Below are 23,950 nucleotides of genomic sequence, written 5' to 3'. Positions count from 1 at the left end.
GAGGAGAGGGGTGGGATCCGAGCTGGTGTCCACGCTTCATTACAGCCTCTCCCAAAGCCTGGATGAAACTGGACCGGCTTTCAGTCCCCCCTCCAAAGATGCATGCACACTGGACCCTTTCTAATTCCTCCAGCAGTCCATCTTTGAGACTGCACTGATTCAGGACTTCACAGTATGCAAAGCACTTCCACGGGGCCCAGCTTCTTTTATCTTCACAACTTCATCAGCTAGGGATGGATGGCTTTTCTTCTCAGTCAGTAGTGGTACATTCTACCATTTTGGTGGTACATTGCCTACCATTTTGCAGGTAAGAAATTTTACACTTGGAGAGTATTGTATCATTCATCGATCCCTACCCGTGATTTTATAAGTGAGAAAAGTAAGTCTCAGAAAAGTTAAGTGACTTGGCCATGGTCACACAGCTAGTTCTTACTGGATCCAGGAAGCCAGGGCAGAGCCCCTGCTTTGCCATCTAGCACCCTGCTTCTTAGATTTGCTACAAAGCTTGTTGGCAGCCATGGCATTTATGGGGAAAAATGGATTTTTCCACTGAAAAATCTTAGTTTTACTGCTTCTTAGCTGGGTAGCTTAACCGCCCTGAGCCTCGGCCTTCTCTCCATTGTAACTCGTGATGGGAAGAACTCATTTTTAGAAAATGTCCATGAAAGTACCAAACAACCTTTAATGTGTGTAAATCAGTGTAAAGCATTGCAAATAGTATTTCTCTGACGTCCAGGAAACAGACGCGGATATCTCAGACTTCACCTAGGACATAAAAGTGACTCTTTTTACTACACATAGAAGAAACCAAGATACTGTATTGCAGAAACTACCCCTGGTTTCAAAAGTAGCATCCTTGCACCAGTGGACTGTTATACACCTAATGGGCAGACCTCACTCTCAAATGTGTAAATCGTCCAGAAAATCAGTGCTAATAACTAGGGGTATGACGAAAGACTTTCTAAACCATTTATCTTCACCCACCTAATAATCTCCTGCAATAAAAAATTCCAGCTTAAAAAAAAAAAAAAAATATGTTATTGATTACTAACAATAATCAACGCTCTAATACAGTTTTATGAGTTTTGACTAAAGGACTAACAGAATTGTCTATTTATAAAAACTACCGTTATCCTGCTGTTTCCATACATTAAATAATACAATCTACACCTGTTTTAAAGTAAACAGAAGATTCTTATTGATGAAATAGTTTTTAAGTGTATCTTTTGTGTACTACATTTTATCTAAAACCGACCAAACCCATTGCCATCAAGTCAATTCTGACTCATAGTGATCCTTTAGGGCAGAGTAGAGCTGCCCCACAGGATTTCCAAAGAGTGGCAGGTGGATTCGAACTGCTGACCTTTTGGTTAGCAGCTGTAGCTCTTAACCACTACGCCATCAGGACTCCAGTAGGCTACAAAGTACTTTGCAGACTGTGCTTTAATGAAATGCATTTTCTCTTCTAAACGTGAGTCATTTGTTGCTGTCGTTTTAAGGAAAAAAGTGATGGTATTTTTTCTCACGAATAAAACTCCCTTGACTGGGCGTCAGGAGACCCAATGTCTAATCCTAGCCTCACTACAAACTCATTATTAGGGAACCTATTAACTCTCATCTTCAGATAGCATCTAATCTGAAAAACTCAAAACCTCCTAAAAATCTAGTTAATACACGATAGCCTGAGATTCCAACCTTCTCTTTGATATGATAAGAGAACTTTATAGATGGCGTGGAGTTTATTACTGGGATTACATGTCGTGCCAGTGGCTGCCAAGCTGCCTTAACTTCCCAAATATAATGTGTCTCCAGACCCAAACAGACAGAAGTTGGAATATGTCTTAGTCTGGTTGCTCTAACCAAAACCAAACCAAACCCACTGCTGTCGAGTCGATTCCGACTCATAGTGACCCTATAGGACAGAGTAGAACTGCCCCATAGAGTTTCCAACGAGCACCTGGTGGATTTGAACTGCCGACCTCTTGGTTAGCAGCCGTAGTACTTAACCACTACGCCACCCGGGTTTCCCTGGTTGTTCTAGAAGAGCAAAAATATTAACCGTCACAGAATATGACCACACTTAATCCCTTGACATTCCACAAACAATCATTATTGTGCTCTGTATACAGAGTGGGATAGGCAACAGACCCTCGTACAACACTGCCGTTGACTTCCTTTTGTGGGAAAATAGGCTCTTCTATTTCGTCATGTTACAGTCATTTAATGATCACCAATGGTAATTTCATCATCAATACAGAGGCATTTATTCCAGTGGTTCCTTTCATAGGTCCTCTGATGTTCCTGAATTATTTTACCCTTCTCCCCATTTTGAGCCCTGGGAGTACAGTGGTTAAAGTGCTCGATTGCTAACCCAAAGGTTGGTGGTTAGAATCCATAAGCCACTCACAGGAGAAAGATGTGGCAGTCCCCTTCCGTAGAGATTTACGGTCTTAGAAACACTATGGGGCAGTTCTAACCTGTCCTGTAGGGTCACTGTGAGTCGAAATTGACTTGACAGCAATGGATTTGGTTTGGTTTTGGGTTCTCCCCATTTTGGTGCTAGAAAAATAGAAGCTGCATCCTCTCCTTCATCAGTGGATACAAATTCTTACTTTCACCTAAGAACGGTGCTGTCTTTGCTCTTCTAGATGTGCATGGTATCCTTAGTGGGGACAGATGGCTTTTCTTCCCAGTAAGGTGGTTGTACATTCCACCTGGGCCTGTGGCATACTAAACTGTCCCCATAGCTATAGAAATCAAGTTTCAATCTACCGTGCCTCAACGTCATCTATTTCTGCCTATGGTAACAACATGGTATAAGCACTCACTATGCACAAAGGGCTATAATGGGAGCTAGGGTTTCTGTAATGGATAAAATGAGGTCCATGCTTGAGGATTTACATCTTCACCGTGAAAATAGAAAACAGGTATCACACCATAACCATTTACCTGAATGCTAAATGAGTAGCAGTGAACTCAGGAAGTTTTCACAAGGAAAAATTTCATAAGGGATACAGGACTTAATTTGAGCCTTACAGGAGTAGTAAGGCATAGATAAGAAAGAAGGATAAAGGTGTTCCAAGCAGCTCAAAGATATGAATGTGCTTGGTCTTCTTAGTCTTTTGGATCCCCTATGAATAAACTGGCTTAGGCCGAATGAGCTCTTGGTAGAAAGGACATCTGAGAGGGCTTGTTTGTTATAGATTCTCTGAACCTACATGTCCCGGCTAAAGAGTGTTGGAACAAGGGAAATCCATTAAAGCATTTTTCCCTAAGTGTATTCTGAGGATAATAAGCGTTGCATATAAGGAGGGAGAGTTTCTGTAACCCAAGAAGGTAGGATAATTTTGGAGTCCTCAGCAACTTTGATATCCTTGTATGCATTGTGTCTTTGCAAGAGGGGCTTATAGTATGTAGTGTTTCCTAGATTTACTTGACCTCCTAGATTTACTTGACCTCCTAGATTTACTTGACCAAGGAACTATTTTAGAGCTGTATCTTGTGATTCCAGTGTTCTCTAAGACTCACTTTGTGATATGCCTCACGGAAGGATTTTGAAGGGTGGTAGTTGAAGGGCAAAACAGTATGTTGTGATGATTAATTTAGTAACATTAGAAATGGATATGCCATTGACTACAGATAAGATGAAGGTATCATTATGGAGTCAAAGGGAAGGATAAAGATCAGAAGTAGAAAAAATTACCTCCAAGAAAGGAAGGGATTGTGGGGAAATGTCTAGAAATATCTTGAGGAAACAAAATGATGCAAATTCAGAGTACCTGAGAAGGAGAAGAGAACCAAGGAGCTTACCATACTGGATGGCCTAGATCCTTTTACTAAAGTAGGAGACAAGGTCATCAACTAGAAAAAAATGAATAGAACTCTGTAAAAGGAGCACATATTAAGAAAAATCATCGTAGGCTGGCACTTGGAAACAACGCTAGGCAGGAGCAAGGATCCAGATGGCATGCCTACATAGGGCTTTGCAGTGGAAGTGAGAGGGAATGTGAGTGATGATATAAACTTATGGGTGAAGAATGTCCTAGGAGGCCCCGGACACAGAGGATCAGGGGAGCAAGGGGATCTGGAAAAATACAGAGAACAGCATTGAGATGGTTGATCGTGGGGTGAGATCAGACGGGACAAAGACATCCACTGAAGCCAGCAGTGGCCTACTAATGGACCAGGTGAAAAGAATAGATTACTCAGGCATGAAGAAAGGCGCATTCAGAAGCTGGGGTTGGAACTCTTAATGTGAAAAGTAAGGGCTTACTGGTAGTTTGTACTGATAATGAGGACTAAGATACACGTGGAGAAGAGTGGCAGTGAAGACTGTTGAAAAGAAGTGGTGATGGATGCTTGTGTATGATTCAGTATGTCGCTGCTCTACTAGGCAGTGATTCTCGGAGTTTATTATACATCAGAATAACCTGAGAATTTTGGTTCAGTATATCTGCAGTGGAAATGCAGTTTTTCAGCAAGGGGTCCAACCGGTTAAAAACCAGTTCAAGCAGACATTAGAAGACCATGATGGAGAATCTAGTGTAAGCCTATGGTGAGGACCTCAAGTGAAGAAGAATGAAAAGATGGAAGGAGATCGGTGGTTTAGGGAATGAGAGCTGGATGGAGGTTAAGTCCTGTAGCATTGTGGTTAAAACATGGCCTTGACCTGATTTGCTTTACCATATGGCTTCATGACCCGCAGAAAATTACTTTACCGTTCCTACACATCAGTTTTCTCATCTATAAAATTGGAATATAATTCCCACCTTCAAAGGGTGATTGTAAGAAATAAAGGTAAACAATGAAAATGCCAAGCACAGTGCCTGCCACACAGCAAGCATTTAATTAATAGTAGACATAATTATTATTGAGATGCCAAAAGCAGGAAAAGGGAAGTGATGCTCACTTTGGAGAGAGTGACAAGAATATGTCACTGGAGTAATGCCATTTTGGTGTTTCTCAGCACCTGCCCTCCCACCCCCCATTTAGTCACAAAACCGTAACAACTAGTCCAGAAACGTATTCATTGCAATGGACCGGTATGGATAACTGATGTGACAGCAAATAAGATGCCGCACCGTAAATTTTGTTCCTGTTGGATCCTCACTACAGAGTTTAAAATGACAGCATGGCTGTTGTCGTTTTAGGTGCCGTTGAGTCAGTTCCCACTCATAGCAAGCGACCCTACGTACGACAAAACAAAACACTGCCCGGTCCTGCATCATCCTCACAATCTTTGCTATGTTTGAGCGCATTGTTGCAGCCACTGTGTCACTCCATCTCATTGAGGGCCTTCTTCTTTTTCACTGGCCCTGTACTTTACCAAGGATGATGCCCTTCTCCAGGGACTGGTCCCTTCTGACAACTTGTCCAAAGTACATGAGATGAAATCTCCCCATCCTTGCTTCTAAGGAGCATCCTGGCTATACTTCCAAGGCAGGTCCGTTCCTTCTCCTGGCAGTCCGTGGTATATTTAGTATTCTTTGCCAACACCATAACTCAAAAGCATCAATTCTTCTTCAGCCTTCCTTATCCATTGTCCAGCTTTCGCATGCATATGAGGTGATTAAAAATACCATGGCTTGGTCAGGCGCACCTTTGTCCTCAAAGTGACATCTTTGCTTTTTAACACTTTAACAAGGTCTTTTGCAGCAGATTTGCCCAATGCAGTATGTGTTATTTCATGACTACTGCTTCCATGGGTGATGACTGTGGATCCGAGTAAAATGAAATCTTTGACAACTTCAGTCTTTTCTCCATTTATCACGATATTGCTTATTGGTCCAGTTGTGAGGATTTTTCTTTTCTTTATGTTGAGGTGTATACTGAAGGCTGTTGTCTTTGATCTTCATCAGTAAGTGGTTCAAGTCCTCTTCACTTTTGGCAGACAAGGTTGTATCATTTGCATAACGCAGGTTGTTAATGAGTCTTCCTCCAATCCTAATGCCCCATTCTTCATACAGTCCAGCTTCTTGAATTATTTGCTCAGCATACAGATTGAAAAAGTATGGTGAAAGGATACAACCCTGATGCACACCTTTCTTGGTTTTAAACCACACAGTATTCCCTTGTTCTGTTTGAACGACTACCTCTTGGTCTATGTACAGGTTCCACATAAGCACAATTAAGTGTTCTGGAATTCCCATTCTTCACAATGTTATCCATAATTTGTTATGATCAACACAGTCGAATGCCTTGGCATAGTCAATAAAACACAGGTAAACATCTTTCCGGTATTCTCTGCTTTCAACCAGGATCCATCTGCAATGGTCCCCTTCGTTCCACATTCTCTTCTGAATCCGGCTTTTTTGAATTTCTGGCAGTTCCCTGTTGATGTACTGCTGCAACTGTTTTTTAATTGTCTTCAGTGACATATATATATAATAAAATCACCTTATGCCAAATGTTTCTTATTTTGAAAAACAAGACTCAGTTGTACCTGACAACAGTAAGACTCCTGGGATGTGCAGCTCATATTAACAGAGTTTGTGAATTGTCAAAGAGGAATCGAAAGGTCTCCACGGAGAAAATTAACATAGATTTAATGTGACAAACAGTGGGGCTACAATTCCACCTTCCGTTGGCAGGGCCATCCCAAGGGTCGTCAAACCATCAGAGGTGTTTCTTTTGGACATGGGTATTAATGGGTATTAAAAAATTAGCTACTGGTTAATTAACGAGGTAAAAATTTTAAAAGTAAAACATTTCTTATGTCATCATAAAGCTGAAGAGGGGGTTCCTGGGTAGCTGTCTGGCCATGGTGCCTTTGCTGCCTTATTCTTCAGATGGCTTTCTCACTTGTTTCCAGAGAGGTGGGATTAGTGGTATAGACTTGGGAATTCGTTTCAGGTAATTAGGTAAAAAGTTAAAAGTCAAATCAATTTCTTTAACAGGTTTAATAGTTTAACAGGTTGATGAGCTACTTAAGTAAATTCTCATATCTTTGTTCTCAAGGGACTAAGAGTTTTAAGGGACCTTAAAAATCATAGACTCTACCTTCTCTTCTTACAGATGGAAAAGCTGAGCCACCTAGAGGTGAAATGACTCATCCAAGGTCATCCAGCTAGTTCTATTACTGCACTTTCTCTTTTTTTACTCTTCTTTTTCTTTTTTTTTTAGTTCTCAGTCCTGTTTTTTCTCATTAACATTCTATTCCCCACAATCACCTCTATGTTATTTCTTTGATTTTCCCTTGCTTTGCTTTCCTGTGCCTCAAAGGATGAGCTAGTGGGTCTATGTCAATTACTAAACCGTTCACTACTAACTCACCACTATATTTGGACCGAAGAAAGGAGGGAAGTAGAACAATTTAAATGTACTGTAATCTTTGAGACAGTTTTATCTACACCTGGGAATTACTGTTAGACAATTAAGGTTAGTAAAGCTCATTGACTTTCTCAAATGAAAGGTGTTATTTGAATTATTACCAGATAATTATTGTTAAAAATAACAATAATGTTAAAAAAAAAAAAAATAGGAACTTTTCATGTCAGGGACATGATCGTTTTAAATTTCCAAGAGGGGAATAAAAAAAAAAAAAAAAAAACCCTGGGGGATCTAGAAACCTTGTGTTGTATGCCAGAAACGCCTATAATTCTCTCTGGTGTCTGATGCCCTGACAAGCTGGCCAAGTCAAAAGCCAGTTGTCTTAGTGTCTTAGTGCTGCTGTAACAGAAATACCAGAAGTGAGTGGCTCTGCTTCTCGTGCTGCTTTCTTGGTGGTGTGAGGTTCCCAACTCTTTGCTAATTTCCCTTTCCTGTTATCCCTTAAGAGATAAAAGACGGTGCAGGCTACACCCCAGGGAAACTCCCTTTACCTTGAATCAGTGAGGTGACCTGAGTAAGGGTGGTGTTACAATCCCACCCTAATCCTCTTAACATAAAATTATAATCACAAAATGGAGGGCAACCACAGAATACCGGGAATCATGGCCTAACCAAGTTGATAACACACATTTTTGGGGGGACATAATTCAATCCATGACAATGACTAAGGCAGGATCCTAACCCCTGCACCTGTGGCTATATCCCTGTCTGGAAATGGGGTTTTCTTTGTTAAGTAGATCATACCCACGTAGAACTCTCAAAAAAACAAACTCAGTGCTGTCGAGTCGATTCTGACTCATAGCAACACTAAGTTGAGTACCCGTGTAGAGTGAGTTCTAAATCTAATAACTTTTGAGTAATACAAAGGGTAGATTAGCTACAGAGATACACATAGACAGGGGAAAACAGATGCCATGTGCGAATTGCCAAAGAACGTCCAGTACTACTAACAAAGAAGGAATTGACAAGGCTGAGACCCTGGTTGGGACTGGTAGCCTCCTGTGAGAAAGTAGATTTCTGTTTTTCAAAGCCACTCACACAGAGTCTCTGAGCCTGAGAAGCTCCTCGACCATGGGAAGATTGAGGACAAGGATCTTCTTCCAGAGCCAACAGAGAGAGAAAGCCTTCCCCTGGAGCCAACACCCTGAATTTGGACTTGTAACCTACTAGACTGTGAGAAAATGAATTTCTCTTTGTGAAAGCCATCCACTTGTGGTATCTCTGTTATGGCAGCACTAGATGACTAAGACAGTCTAGTAGGCTACAAATCCAAATTCAGGGTGTCACCTCCAGGGGAAGACTTTCTCTGTTCACTCTGGAGGAAGGTCCTTGTCATCAATCTACCCCTGGGTTGAGGAGCTTCTCAGCACAGGGAGCTCAGGTCCAAAGGACACACTCTGCTCCTGGTGCTGCTTTCTTGGTGGTATGAGGTCCCCCACTCTCTGCTTGCTTCCCTCTCCTTTTATCTCTTGTAAGATAAAAGGTGGTGCAGGCCACACCCTAGAGAAACTCCCCTTACATTGAATCAGGGATGTGACCTGAGCAAGGGTGTTATATCTCCCACCCTAATCCTCCTTAACTTAATCTAATCTTGCCTCATTAACCACAGGCAGAGATTAGGATTTACACCATGTAGGAAAATCACATCAGATGACAAAATGGTGGACAGTCACACAATACTGGGAATCATGGCCCAGCCAGATTGATACACATTTATGGGGGACACAATTCAATCCACGATAGATCCCCACACATATTTGGGGGGACGGGGAGATACGGGTCAATCTATAACACCAGTAATGCAGTGTGAGCTGTCAGCCACGTCATTCACTTGAGCTGCTCCTTCAAAAACAGCCCTTGTTGACTGTCCGACATAAGATCTGTAGTACCCAGACCGGTAGCAGCAGAATCACCTGGGAGATATTAGAAATGCAGACTCCCGGACCCCAGCCCCGACATGCTGAATCAGAAACTACATTTTAACAAGATGCTTGGGTGATTCATTTGTTCATTAAAGTTTGAGAGGACCGATGTAAGACTTTCTCATCTTCAATTAGAAAGGATCTAGGAAGAACTAGGAAACCCTGGTGGTTTAGGGGTTAAGAGCTCGTCTGCTAACTAAAAGGTCGGCGGTTCGAACTCCCCAGGCGCTCCTTGGAAACCCTATGGGGCAGTTCTACTCTGTCCTATAGGGTCACCATGAGTCGGAATCGACTCGGCAGCAATGGGTTTAGGAAGAACTATACTTATTGATAGTTCCTACAAGAGTTCCCTCTCCTGAAATCTGTGTTCCCACATCTTTCCCAGGGGCTCTGAACTGCCATGGAAATAACATAAGCATTCTCTTTGTGGGGAGATCACAGTGGGGACTAGAAATGTGTTCCTGCAGTGTTTGAGCAGGCATTGTATTGTGATTTAGAGACTGAGAGATCTGGGCTTGAATTCTGGCCTTGCTCTTCACTAGAAAACCTTAGACCTCTGCGTCTCAGTTTTCCTCATCTGTAAAATAGGGATACTAATATCTGCCTCATAGCATTGCCGTGAGTATTAAATGAGAATGTATTTATATATAATAATGCCTGGTGCAGTCCTTGACAAAATTTAAACATCTATTACTTTCACTGGAGCTCTGATGGTGCAGTAGTTAAGGGTTCGGCTGCCAATCAAAAGTCGGTAGTTCAAATCCACCAGCTGCTCCTTGGAAACCCTACGGGGGAGTTCTGCGCTGTCCTGCAGGGTTGCTAGGAGTTGGAATCAACTCAATGGCAACAGGTTTTTTTCTTGGAGGATGATATCATTGTTACTGGAGTCCCTGAATGGCACAAACAGTTAAACACTCAGCTACTAACTGAAAGGTTAGTGGTTAGAATCCATCCAGAGGTGCCCCGGAAGACAGGCCTGGCAATCTACTTCCGAAAGATCACAGCCACTGAAAACCCTATGGAGCAGCTCTACTGTGACACACATGGGGCCGCCATGAGTTGGGATCATCTCAACAGCAACTGTTTTTTGTTTTTGTTGCCATTACCCCTTTTTGTAACTTTGGTCATGTAATTTTAGAATGACCCGGTGTGATTTCACCAAAGAATATGAAGAGCCGTACTGCAACGAGACCACTGCGTTTTTACAGTGATGTGGGACGGTATATTGCGTAACAACTCTGCTCACTGAGGGCTTCTGAGCCACATCTGCACAGATGTCAACAATGAAGCAAGCTGGAAGAGAAGTCTGTTCTGCCTCTGACATCATCAGGAACCTTGCTGGCTGGGTTCCAAGAGCAGATTCTTTATTACAGCCATGATATAAGAGAGAGACAACAGCTGGATTTCCAGATCGCAGGGAGAATTGATGACACCAGCAGCCCCCGAAATTTGCCTTTAACCTACAAACTGAGCACACTGGGTAGAAGTCCCTGAAAGAGAATAGATATGAGGTCCCCATGAAGTCATTTTCACTGAGTCTTGTCTGCAATAAAACAGCACAGCCCACGCAGCCATTCTGATTAATAGACCCTCAGGTGTGTACTAAGGCAAGAAGGGGAACAAGAATAAGGCGAACAAGAAGGGGATAGGTGACCGTTTGCCAAAACTGAAAGGAAGATCGCAGCTGCAGGATGTGGGGCTGGGAAAGAAAGCTCGATTGAAGGGACGGGAAGATAGGCCTCTATTCAATTATAAAATGCACAGTTGGAATCAAATGTTAGGTATATTTCAAAGGTACCTTTATCTGATTACACAGTGGATTTGTATGCTGCCAGGTGATTTTTCATGGCAATGTTCTAGACGTATCGATCGGTGATTTCCTTTATCATCCTAATGGACTTGCCCGGGGAAAAGCGAGGAGGAAGCTCTGTCTGGTGAAGTGTTGTTGACAGTCTGTCCAGCCAGGAAAGGCTCTTGAGTCCAATTTGCTGTTTATGTGGCTGCTGAAGTGTTTCTATTTAATGCATGTCTCAATGCGTGGCTCCACCATACTGGCCAAAAAGAGTTTGATTAACAGTACACGTCTTTCCTGTGGTGAGTAACACTGAGTAAAGCGCTCACCTGAAAGGAGCGGATGAAATCTCATAGTCCTCCAGGGTAACACTGACACTGAGCTTTCCTGGCCCAGAGGAACGACTGAGACTCCCAGAAAGGTCTCCTTTCCTCACCTAGGTAAACAACGTTATCCCCAAGACATGTTTTCCTGGACTTTTCATCTTTGGGTGAGCTAAAATGACTCTGTTTGAGGACAGAGAAGAGGTTAAACAATTAATGTTTCTTCTACCATAAGAGGAGAAGAGGGAAGAAAATTGAAACAAATGTGTGGGTGGTCATCTAGGCATTTCTTCAAGTAAATTAGTAATATAAGTAAAAATTTAAACAGAACTAGAAGAGGAATACTGAACAAAGACAGGTGGAGAAGGAAGGGTCAATGTGGCAAAACAGCAAGATTGCCAGTAACCTATCAAGTGGATTTGGGCTCATGGAGAGTAGAACCGTGCTCCATAGCATTTTCGAGGCTGTGACCTTTCGGAAACAGATCACCAGGCCTTTCTTCCAAGTTGCCTCTGAGTGGTTTTGAACCACTAACCTTTCAGTTAGTAGTAGAGTACTTACCCCTTTATGCCACCCAGATATCCGTGTTTCTATAAGGTAATGGGAAATCCTGGTAGCATAATGATTAAGAACTATGGCTACTAACCAAAAGGTCGGCGGTTCGAATCCACCAGGCACTCCTCGGAAGCCGTATGGGGCAGTTCTACTTTGTCATGTAGGGTCGCTATGAGTCAGAATCAACTCAACGGCAACGAGTTTTGGTATAAGGTAATGAAATTTAACCGAAGAATTCCCGCAGCTTGGTCTCGCTAAGAGCTTCCAGCTGAGCCACGGCTTTTCCAAATCATGAGGAATTTCTTTATTCTGGTGTCCAGCTTGAGTTTACCACTCCAGTTTATTTGCAGTACTGTCATAATTATTTCTGTTGGTAATGTTAGAAAAGTTTGCTTCCTTGTTCTATAAGCTTGCCCTTGTTTTTAAATACCGTTTAACTTTATTAAGGTATTTATTCATTTGATTTGTTGAAGTGAGTAAGGGAAACATGGTCTTTGTTTTTTGGAAGCCAGTATAACCTTGCGGGCTACCCACCCCAGCCTCACACTCTCTCTGATGTCGTCACTGCTGATATGTCTATTGGTGCCAAGTAAGCACTGATAGATTTAGAGGTCTGTGACCTTTTACATCAGTTATCCTTGCTCAGCCACTAACAAGGAAGCGGAACTAACAAGTCAGCTCCCTTAATCTCCCCATCTAAAAAATAAGGGGGCTGATTGTACAAGGCAAGGTCATGGTAGCTCCATAGACACATCCAGACTCCCTGAGGGACCGAATCGCTGGGCTGAGGGCTGTGGGGACCACGATCTCTGGGAACATCTAGCTCAATTGGCATAACTGAGTTGATAAAGAAAATGTTCTACTTTCAACTTTGGTGAGTAGCGTCTGGGGTCTTAAAAGCCTGTGAGTGGCCATCTAGGATACTCCACTGGTCTCACTGCTTCTGGAGCAAGGAAGAATGAAGGAAACTAAAGATACAAGGGAAAGATTAGTCCAAAGGACTAAAGGACCACATCTACCACGGCCTCCGCCAGACTGAGTCCAGTACAACTAGATGGTGCCCGGCTACCACCACTGACTGCTCTGACAGGGATCACAATAGCGGGTCCTGGACAGAGCTGGAGAAAATGCACAACAAAATTCTAACTCAAAAAGAAAGACCAGACTTGCTGGCCTGACAGAGACTAGAGAAACCCCAAGAGTATGGCCCCCGGACACCCTTTCAGCTCAGTAATGAGGCCACTCCTGAGGTTCACCCTTCAGCCAAAGACTGAACAGACCCATGGAACAAAACAAGACTAAAGGGGCACACCAGCCCTGGGGCAGGAACTGGAAGGTAGGAGAGAACAGGACAGCTGGTAAAAGGGAACCCAGGTTTGAAAAGGGAGAGTGTTGACATGTCGTGGGGTTGTTAACCTGTGTCATACAACAATGTGTGTACTGTTTGATGAGAAACTAGTTTGTTCTGTAAACCTTCGTCTAAAGTCCAATAATAAATGAATAAGGGGGTTGAAGTAGATGGGCTTTTAAGATCTTCCTAATTCCATCTCAGTTTACATGATTCTAAGCAGGTTATTTTCATCCTTTTAAATTCAGTTCAGCAGACATCAGCTGAGCACAAACATACGTGCACACAGGCAAAGCGTTGTACTCTACAGAGGACACAAATAAAAATTGTCCCTGACTTCAAGGAGCTTACAGAGAAGGAAGTCAAGTTACATAAATTATTATTAGAGTCAATAGAACACGCAAAGAGAGCAGTGCAGACTGTCCTTGAAGATTCAAGAAGGGCACTTTCTCTCTGGAAATGCATCATGAATGAGGTAGCATTTGAGATGATGCTTAAAGGCTGTTGAAAACAAGCTGTGGTGATGGTTGCAGAACATAATGAGTGTAATTAATGCCACTGAATTTTACATGTAAAAAATGTCTGATGTATTGTTATGCTGTTGTTGTTCTTAGGTACCATCGAGTTGGTTCCAACTCATAGGGACCCTGTGTACAACAGAATGAAGCACTTCCTGGTACTGTGCCATCCTTACAATCTTTGCTGTGTTTGAGCCCACTGTTGAAGCTACAGTGTCAGTCCATCTTGTTGAAGGTCTTCCTCTTCTTCACTGACACTTTACCTTACCAAGCGTGATGTCCTTCTCCAGGGACTAGTCCATTCTGATAACACATCCAAGATATGTGATAAGAATGTCTTGCCACCCTCGTTTCTAAGGAGCATTCTAGCCGTACTTCTTCTAAGACAGATTTGTTTGTTCTTCTGGTAGTCCATGGTATATTCAATATTCTTTGTCAACACCATAATTCAAAGGCAACAATTCTTCGGTCTTCCTTATTCATTGTCCAGCTTTCACATCCATGTGAGGTGATTGAAAGCACCATGGCTTGGGTCAGGTGCACCTTAGTCCTCAAAGTGACATCTTCACCTTTTAACACTTTAAAGAGGTCTTTGGCAGCAGATTTGCCCAGTGCAATAAGTGTCATTCGATTTCTTGATTACTGCTTGCATGGGCGTTGATTGTGGATCCAAGTAAAGTGAAATCCTTGACAACTTCCATCTTTTTGCCATTTATCATGATGTTGCTTATTGGTCCAGTTGTGAGGATTTTTGTTTTCTTTATGTTGAAGTGTAATCCATATTCAAGGCTATAGTCTTTGATCTTCATCAGTAATTGCTTCAAGCCCTTTTCATTTTCAGCAAGCAAGGTTGTGTCGTCTCCATATCACAGTTTGTTAGTGAGTCTTCCTCCAATCTTGATGCCCATTCTTCCTCATATAGTCCACTTTCTCAGATTATTTGCTCAGCATACGGATTGAATAAGTATGGTGAAATTACACAATCCTGACGCACACCTCTCCTGATTTTAAATCATGCAGTACTCCCTTGTTCTGTCCAAACGACTGCCTCTTGGTCTGTGTACGGGTTCAGCACGAGCGCAATTAATTGTTCTGGAAGTCCCATTCTTTGCCATGTTATCCATAATTTGTTATGATCCACACAGTCGAATGCCTTTGCATAGTCAATAAAACACAGGTAAACATCTTTCTGATATTTTCTGCCTTCAGCCAAGATCCATCTGACATCAGCAATGATACCCCTCGTTCTACCTCATTTTCTGAATCCAGCTTGAATTTCTGCCAGCTCCCTGTTGATGTACTCCTGCAATCGTTTATGAATTATCTTCAGCAAAATTTTACATACCTGTGATATTAATGCTATTGTTTGATAGTTTCCACATTCTATTGGATCACTTTTTTTTTGGAAAGGTCACAAATATAGATCTCTTCCAGTCAATTGGTCAGGTAGCTGTCTTCCAAATTTCTTGTCATAGATAAGTGAGGGCTTCTGGCATTGCATTTGTTTGTTGAAACATCTCAATTGGTATTCCCTCAATTCCTGGAACCTTGTTTTTTGTCAATGCCTTCAGTGCAGCTTGGACCTCTTCCTTCAGTACTTTTGGTTCTTGATCATATGCCACCTCCTGAAATGGCTGAACGTCAACCAGTCCTTTTTGGTACAGTGACTCTGTGTATTCCTTCCATCTTCTTTTGATGCTTCCTGCATTGTTCAATATTTTGCCCATGTTGTTGCTGTTGTTTGGTGCTGTCCAGTTGGTTCAGACTCATAGTGACCCTATGCACAAGAGAACGAAACACTGTCCAGTCCTGGGCCATCTTCACAATCGTTGTTATGCTCGAGCCCATTTTTGCAGCTGCTGTGTCAATCCATCTCGTTGAGGGTCTTCGCCTTTTTCACTAACCCTGTACTTTTCCAAGCTTGATGCCCTTCTCCAGGGACTGATCCCTCCTGAAAACATGTCCAAAGTATGTGAGACACAGTCTCGCCCTCTTTGCTTCTGAGGAGCATTCTGATTGTACTTCTTCCAAGACAGATTTGTTCATTATTTTGGTAGTCCTTGGTATATTCAGTATTCTTCACCAGCATGACAATTCAAAGGCATTAATTTTTCTTCAGTCTTTCTTATTTATCATCCAGCTTTCACACGCATATGAGGTGATTGAAAACACCATGGCTTGGATCAGGCGCACCTTAGTCTTCAAGGTGACATCTTTGCTTTTCAGCACTTTAAAGAGGACTTTTGTAGCAGATTTGCCCAATGCAACACATCTTTTGATTTCTCGACTGCTGCTTCCATGGGTGTTAATTGTGAATCCAAGTAAAATGAAATCCTCGAAAACTTCAATCTTTTCTCCCTTTATCGTGATGTTGCTTATTGGCCCAGTTGTGAGGATTTTTGTTTTCTTTATCTGAGGTGTAATCCATAGAACCCTTCAATATTGCAACCCAAGGCTTGAATGTTTTCTTCAGTTCTTTCGGTTTGAGAAAGTATTGCCAAGGGTGTTCTTCCCTTTTGGTTTTCAAACTCTAGGTCTTTGTACATTTCATCGTAATGCTTTACTTTGTCTTCTCCAGCCGCCCTTTGAAATCTTCTGTTCAGCTCTTTTGCTTCATCGTTTCTCCTATTTTGTTTCAACTACTCTACATTCAAGAGCAAGTTTCAGTGTCTCTTCTCACATCCATTTTGGCCTTTTCTTTCTTTCCTGTCTTTTTACTGATGTTTTGCTTTCTTCATGTATAATGATGTCATCCTACAACTCACCTGGTCTTCGGTCATTAGTGTTCAATGCATTAAATCTATTCCCGAGGTGGTCTCTAAATTCAGGTGGGATATACTCCAGGTCACACTATGGCTCTCATGGACTTGTGTTAATTTTCTTCAGCTTCAGTTTGAACTTGCATAAGAGCAATTGATGGTCTGCTCTGCAGTCAGTGGCCCCTAGCCTTGTTCTAACTGATGGTATTGAGCTTCTCCATTGTCTCTTTCCACAGATGTCATCAATTTGATTCTTGAGTATTTCATCTGGTGAGGTCCATGTGTATAGTCACCATTTCTGTTATTGAAAAACAGTATTTGTAATGAATAAGTCATTGGTCTTGCAAAATTCTGTCGTGTGATCTCCAGAGTTGTTTCTATCACCAAAGCCGTATTTTCCAACTACCAAGGCTTCTTCTTTGTTTCCAATTTTCACATTCCAATCACCAGTAATTATCAATGCATCTTGATTATGTTTAATCAGTTTCAAACTGCAGAAGTTGGTAAAAATCTCCAATTCCTTCATCTTTGGCATTAGCAGTTGGCACATAAATTTGAATAATAGCTGTATTAACTGGTCTTCCTTGTAGGTGTATAGATATTATCCTATCACTGACAGCATTGTGCTTCAGGATAGATCTTAAAAATGTTCTTTTTGACAATGAATGCAACGCCATTCCTTTTCAATTCATCATTCCTGGCATAGTAGACCATATGATTGTCCAGTTCAAAATGACCGTTAACAGTCCATTTCAGCTCACTAATGCCTAGGGCATTGATCTTTATGTGTTCCATTTCATTTTTGACGGCTTTCAATTTTCCTAGTTTAACACTTTGCACATTCCATATTCCAATTATTAATGGGTGTTTGCAGATGTTTCTTCTCATTTTGAGTCCTGCCGCATCAGCAAATGAAGGTCCCAAAAGCTTGACTCCGTCCACATCATTAAGGTCAACTCTGAGGAGGCAGCTCTTCTCCCGTCACCTTTTGAGTGCCTTCCAACCTGAGGGGCTCATCTTCCAGTACTATATCAGACAGTGTTCCCCTCCTATCCATAAGGTTTTCATGGGCTAATTTTTTTTAGAAGTTGGTTGTCAGGTCCTTCTTCCTAGTGTCTCTTAGTCTGGAAGCTCCACTGAAACCCGTCCACCATGGGTGACCCTGCTGGTGTTTGAAATACTGGTGGCGTAGCTTCTAGCATCACGCAATATGCAAGCCACCACAGTACAGCAGACTGACAGACAAGTGGTGGGTGTGTGTATATATATACACACACATATATGTATATACTTAAGAAAACCAGTTGTCGTTAAGTTCAACTCCTGGCGACTCTGTATGTTTCAGCGTAGAACTGTGCTCCATGAGGTTTTCCATGGCTGATTTTTTTGGAAGTAGATTGCCAGACCTTTCTTCTGAGGCACCTCTGGGTAGACTTGAACATGTAGTCTTTCAATTAGGAACCAAGTGCATGAACTACTTGCATTACCCAAGGACTCTCCCTCCCTATCTCTCTCTCTCTCTCCATCTCTCTCTCTCTCTCCATCTCTCTCTCTCTCTCTCTCCATCTCTCTCTCTCTATATATATGTACTTACCACAATAAAAAAAAAAAAAGGCTGTAGAATTTCACCATGTCAACATTAAACAAGGGGAGGAAACACCGTGAATGTGATGGTAACAAGTGGGCCATATTTGGCAGTTATCTCATAGTCCTGCTTTGCTGGAGTATAGAATCAACTGTGGAGATAAGAGCAAAAAGTTAGATTGGGGCCATATCCTTAAGGCCTTGCATGACAAGTTGATAAGCGTGAATTTAATCCAGTAATCAAAGAGGATTTTGAACAAAGGAGCGGCATGTTGAGAGCAGTCCTTCAGAAACATCGGTGTCGTGTTAATGCACAGGATGGGATAGAGGCAGAGAGGAACTGGGGCAGGGAAGCCAGCTGGTAGGCTCTAGTCCCTGGCAGTAGGCAGTGAAGGGATAGTTAGGTATTGGGATAGAAAGTGGGTTTTGATTCAGGAAACACAGCCGGAGTAAACGTCACAGGACTTGACGGCTGATTTGAATATGAGAAACAAAAGAAGAGGAATTCAAGATGACTCCTTAATTGTAGGTCCAAGTGACTGGATCAAGGTGGTACCAATGGCAGGAAGTGGGAAGGCTGGAGACAGAAGAGATTTTGAGGAGAAGGCTGTGGGTTCTTTTTACACTTGCTGAATTAGAGCTGCCTGTGTAGTCAGAATCAACTTGACAGCCATGGGTTTTTTAATGCAGTATTTAAGGAACCCTGATGGCACAATGGTTAAGCATTCGCCTGCTAACTGAAAGGTCAAAAGGTTGGTGGTTTGAACCCACCAGCTGCTCCTTGGAAGACAGATGTGGCTGTCTGCTTCCGTAAAGATTTACAGCCTTGGAAACCCTATGAGGCAGTTCCACTCTGACCTACAGGGTCACTGTGAGTCAGAGTCGACGAGACAGCAGTGGGTGTGGTTTTGGGTGTAGTATTTAACGAGCCCTGGTGGCTCAGTGGTTAAGTGTGTGGCTGCTAGCTGAAAGGTGGGTGGTTCAAACCCACCAGCTGCATCGAGGGAGAAGGATGTGGCAGTGTGCTTCCATAAAGATTCCAGCCTTGGAAACCCCATGGGGCAGCTCTACTCTGTCCTATAAGGTTGCCATGATTCAGAATCACTGGACAGCAGTGGGATTAGCTGGTAGTATTTGATGGAGATGTAAGTTCCTCAAAGTTTGAGACGTGATTTTATTCACCTTTTTGCGGTACCTAATAGATAGATGCTACGTGAACACTGAGTGAATGAACAAACAAACATGAGTGAGTGAATAACCAGCACTGATTTAGAATGTAAGGACTGGAGCTCTGTAGACAAGCAAGAACTAGAGATAGCAACGTGGGTGTTCTCTGTGGAGAAGTGATTGTCAAGGCCACAGAGGGTGGGTGGAGGCAAAGCCTGAGGAGAGGATCTTGAGGAATGCCTTGTTTAGGGAGCAGGAGAAAGAAGACAAGCCAATGAAGGCAGCAGAAGAGCGAAATGAGAGGTGGGAGGAAAGGCAGCGAAGTGCTGTGTGCCACATGCCAAGGAAGGAGAATTTCAGGAATGAGGTGGTCGTTGGGCCAGTGTGGCCGAGGGGTGAGGCCTGGGCAAAGACCACTGAGTTTGAGGCTCTGAGACGGGCAGACGTCGATTCTGTAGCCCCCAAAGTTGAACTTCAAAGGGCTAAGGGACATGGAAACTTTACATGAGGACCAGACAGGCAGGAGCTCAGGACTGTGGCCAGGTCAGTGGGTGTTTTAGACTAGGTAAGAACGCAGAGGCTAGGAGGCAACAAAGAGAGAAAGACTGAAGAGTAATCAAGAACACAGGCAGAAGAATGGGCTGTGGCAAGGTTGAAAGACAAACCCCCCCATTACCTCCACCTTCACCTCTGACTCAGCTTCTGACTCAGAAGCACAAAATCAGCTCCATCTGCTTGGACAGGGTGCTGTCACTGGTGTCTCAGGCCATCCTGGCAGACAGGTAGAAACACTGAAAATGGAGCCTGGGCGACTTCCTCTCTATTCTCCCTTCCCGGACTTGCCGTCCTGATGCCTAGACACAGGGGCCAGCTTCTTAACCAAATCCCGCAATCCTGTCTCTATCAGAATCCGGGATCACCATCGCTGACTCATTTAACAGCTGTGCTTTTGGTATTTTGTCTGATCTAGATGCAGCTGCTCTCTGTTCCCTGCCCCAATGAACATCTGCACTAGGGCCAAGCCTTGGAGCGATTTACCTGAAGAGTGACACCGTTTATTTGGAAACTACTGTGAGTACATTATGTCTCAAATGAAAGGCTGCTTAGTTCACTCTGTGTAACATTAACACACACACGCACCCAGTTTTAAAAGCAGGACAAGCGTTATATGGCTTTGTCCCCTGGGTGCAGTGAGGTAGCCAGACTCAGCCCTGAGTTGCCTGCCCTGAGAGCATCATTACCTCCTTGCCAGGTGGCTGTGCCAAGCTGGATCCCGGCATGTGTTAGCAGAGCCTGGTGCAGCTCTGCCTGGTCGTCTGCACCTCTGCCTGAAGCAGAGGCATCGCCTGCTGGAGCCCGTCACTTCTCTGTGCTGCTCCACTTGAATTGCATTTGTAACTTTTGTTTCCTGATCCCCTGGTCGTATCTGTGGTCCAGCTTTGCTCACCCATGTCTATCTGTTGTCTGAGCTGCAGCTCTGTGCCGTGTGCTCTGGTCTCCTTGCTGCCCTAGGGGCCAAGGACCACCACTGGGGCTCTGGGCTCCAGGCCCAGACTGTCAGGCCATCATAGTCAGCTCAGCTCTGCTGTCCGGGTGCCTGGCTCTGTGTGGTTGGTTTATTCCTTTCATAATCAGGGAATTAGGTAGAAGTACAGGCCTTGCAGAAAAGGGGCAGAAATCAGATGGGGTAATAGATAGGATACTTACAGGAAAACACTGATGAAAGATTGATATCAGGTATTCATTAAGCATTGCTAAAAATTGTATGCCTTTTTGTACTCAGAATGCCAGAAAATTGAATTATTTAGAGGCTATGCATGCAAGATAACTATAAATTTATAAACAAAATCTCTTTCTAATTATCGTATTCCCAAGTTTTCCCATGTGGTATTTTATGAGGCAGGTAATGGAACGGTGTTTTGCAGATGTCTCTGTGACTGGAGAACTCTAAACCTGGACGCTAACATCCCTCTTAGGCTTTGGGTAGGACTTTCACCTTCAGATTTTCTGTCTTTAGCTGCTCTGGCATAAAATTAAACCCAAAGGAATGAACCTAGAGTTTTGTTCTTTTTTTGGTTTGCTTTTTGCATTTAGTGCTGTCCGTCATCAAAATTGTAATTGATGGTAGCTGATAGGTGATGGACAGGCCTGGCTGGCCAGGACGGGGATGGAACCGTCACAGTCATCAGGACTGCTGATGTGGTCTGTAGCCCTCATGGGTTCAATCGTGACAGAAGATCAAAAACAGAGTTTCTTCCTGCGACACCCATGCGAGGAGCTTGCTTGTGTAACACCTTCATCCATCCTTAGGTTCGAGGGCAGAGAATGCCTTAGAAATCCCTACCTTTGCATAGTTTTCTGAGCTTTTCTTCATCACTGAGTAGCTGTGCAGCCTGGCTTCAGATTTTCTGTGTCTAGAAGAGAGAAGTCCTTGCCACCCCTGCCTCCTTGTGCTGCAGAATCCCGCTGCAGACCCAGACACCAGGACTTGATGTTTCCTGAAGAGCACAGGGAAGCCCCAAAGTAAACTTCTGCTCTTGGCATGGAAGGGTCTCACCCACTCCCCTTCTCATGGACCCTAGAGGATGGTTGGATTTGATTAGAATGCTAGCAGCCTATGCTTTTCAGAAACTCTGCCTTCTCATATAGAAAACAGAAATAATAACAAAAATTACCAAAATCAGTGAAGTGGATAAAGTATAAAAATGTAAACTAATTATAAGAATATGCCCTTCCTGTGAGTTGACAATGCTCTGAACCAGGTCTCAAGCCTTTGGGCTGGGTGAAAAAGGAATGACTTTTAGGTTTTGACACCTACCTACCCCAAACCACCTGCACAACCATGCTTGCGAGCCCTGTTAGCTCAGTGGTTGTGATAGTGAAATGAGAAATATGTATATAGTGTCTGGCACACTGGAGGTGAGTATATTTATTCAGTCAACCAACATTTGCGGAGCACTTACCACGTGGCACTATTCTAGACACTAGGGAAATGGCAGCAAACAAAACAGACGAAAATCCCTGCTGTCATGGAGCTTATGTTCAGTTTTCTTCCCACCATAAATGACGAATAAACAACATAGGTATTTGGAAGCTAAGAGAGCTTTGGTTTTATTTTGCTATGTCTTTCTTTCTGGATAGTAGGATTGTGAGGAAAAGGACAACGAAAATAGAGAAGGGGAAATAATACCATCTTTCTTGACATATAATATGCCACGTATATAACGCTTACAAAAATAACACACGGGGGGAAGAATTGCATAGTTGGCAAAAAGGTATATAACACGTGCATTATTGTGTAAAAACATGGTAGGTATGTTGTTTAGTCTTGGCTCCCCTTTCCAGAACCTCAGATCCATTCTTTGCCCTTCTTTGCCCTGATCCTGTGGCCCAGGAGATTGACCCCTCTGGACTCTTGTCCTCTGGCCTCTCTTTGAACTTGGCCAAAAGGAGACAACAGCAGGAGATCTGAGAGCAGGAAGAGAGAGAGGTCAGCATTAGTCTATCCCCCTACCCAGCTCCAATTCTCACTGAACTTAAAAAACAACCACTCCCTTCCTTTGCTTTCCACTGTTGCTAGTCCCTGGTGCTTCAGCATCCCTCGAGGGTCCCTTAACCTCATCTGTACCTCAGTACACAGTCCTTTCATTACACTCTCATCAGTGAAAACCTTTGAGTGTACCATCTGTTTCTTTCCAGACTCCTGACTGATCCAGGGAGAGAAAAAGACACTGATAAACATTATAAATCAGCCCTGCCAAGAAGGTTAAAAATAAATAAATAAATACATCAGACTGAGAGAAGAAAATGTTTTAAGCATGAAAACCTCTTACATGGACGTGAGAACGTTAGACCAAGTTGTGAAAGGATAAGTTGTAAGAAAACGTGATAAGCAAGAGTGCTGTAGGTTGGTTTCCGTGAATAGGGGGTAGTGCCCGGGCTTGATGGACTTCTGTAGGACCAGCGTAGCTTGCTTGCCACTCAACTTAAAGGGGGGCTCTTGGTATAAGCAACAGCAAGGATGAACATGGGAACAGAAAAAGGTGTCAGGAGGGCAGTAGAGTGAGACCAAAGAGGTGAAGAAGAGATCACTTGTCTCAGCGCTTACTCTACGTTTGCTACAGTAAGGATCCATTTGCCCCACCTCAAATCTAGATATTAAAAAAAAAGAGAGAGAGATTACCAAGATGAAGGAAATGTCTCCTTACAGCTAAAACAATGAAAACCACAGAACTGACCTCTCTAGGAGATGAGCTACCTGGTGTGTGCTTACCAGGTGCCAGCCCTAGGCTAACCAGTCTGCATGTATTATGTCATCTAACCATCCCAGCAGCTCTAGGAGGTAGGTCTTCTTATTCCCATTTTACAGGTGAGGAAACCAAGGCTCAGAGAGGCAGAGTGATTTGCCTAGGGCACCCAGCCATTAGGTGGTAAAGCTCAGTCCTGCTACTACTTTGTTACCAATTGCCACCTCCACTCACCCCCTCCCCAGGCACCCTGATGAGCCTTTTCTGTGTATTATTGAGGATGAGAGTGGGGAAGTCCTCCGAAAAGATTGGGCGGGCATCATTGCTGTCCATTATCGCGATCCAATGGCTGAACAATTATTTCTCAAAAGGCGCTTCTGACCAGGTCGTTCCTACCCAGCCAGGC

The 23,950-nt window shown here is 43.2% G+C and overlaps 1 protein-coding gene across 8 annotated transcripts in view; it reads left to right on the top strand.

The window, feature by feature from the left end:
- ZBTB20 (zinc finger and BTB domain containing 20) overlaps window positions 1–23,950 on the top strand; it is a 356,126-nt gene that overhangs the window by 262,899 nt on the left and 69,277 nt on the right. For 6 of the 8 annotated variants that reach the window (XM_049888355.1, XM_049887516.1, XM_049889174.1 and 3 more), the window contains one exon: window positions 20,268–20,368. The exons of the other annotated variants lie outside the window; for them this stretch is intronic. The gene's annotated coding sequence lies outside the window, so the exon portion shown is untranslated. The remainder of the gene's footprint in view (window positions 1–20,267; window positions 20,369–23,950) is intronic. 8 annotated transcript variants of the gene reach the window in all.

Source organism: Elephas maximus, chromosome 1 (genome assembly GCF_024166365.1).
Source record: "Elephas maximus indicus isolate mEleMax1 chromosome 1, mEleMax1 primary haplotype, whole genome shotgun sequence".
NCBI classification, from domain to species: Eukaryota; Metazoa; Chordata; class Mammalia; order Proboscidea; family Elephantidae; genus Elephas; species Elephas maximus.
The sequence above is the reverse complement of the archived record's forward strand: the minus strand, read 5'-3'. Positions and strand labels throughout refer to the sequence as shown.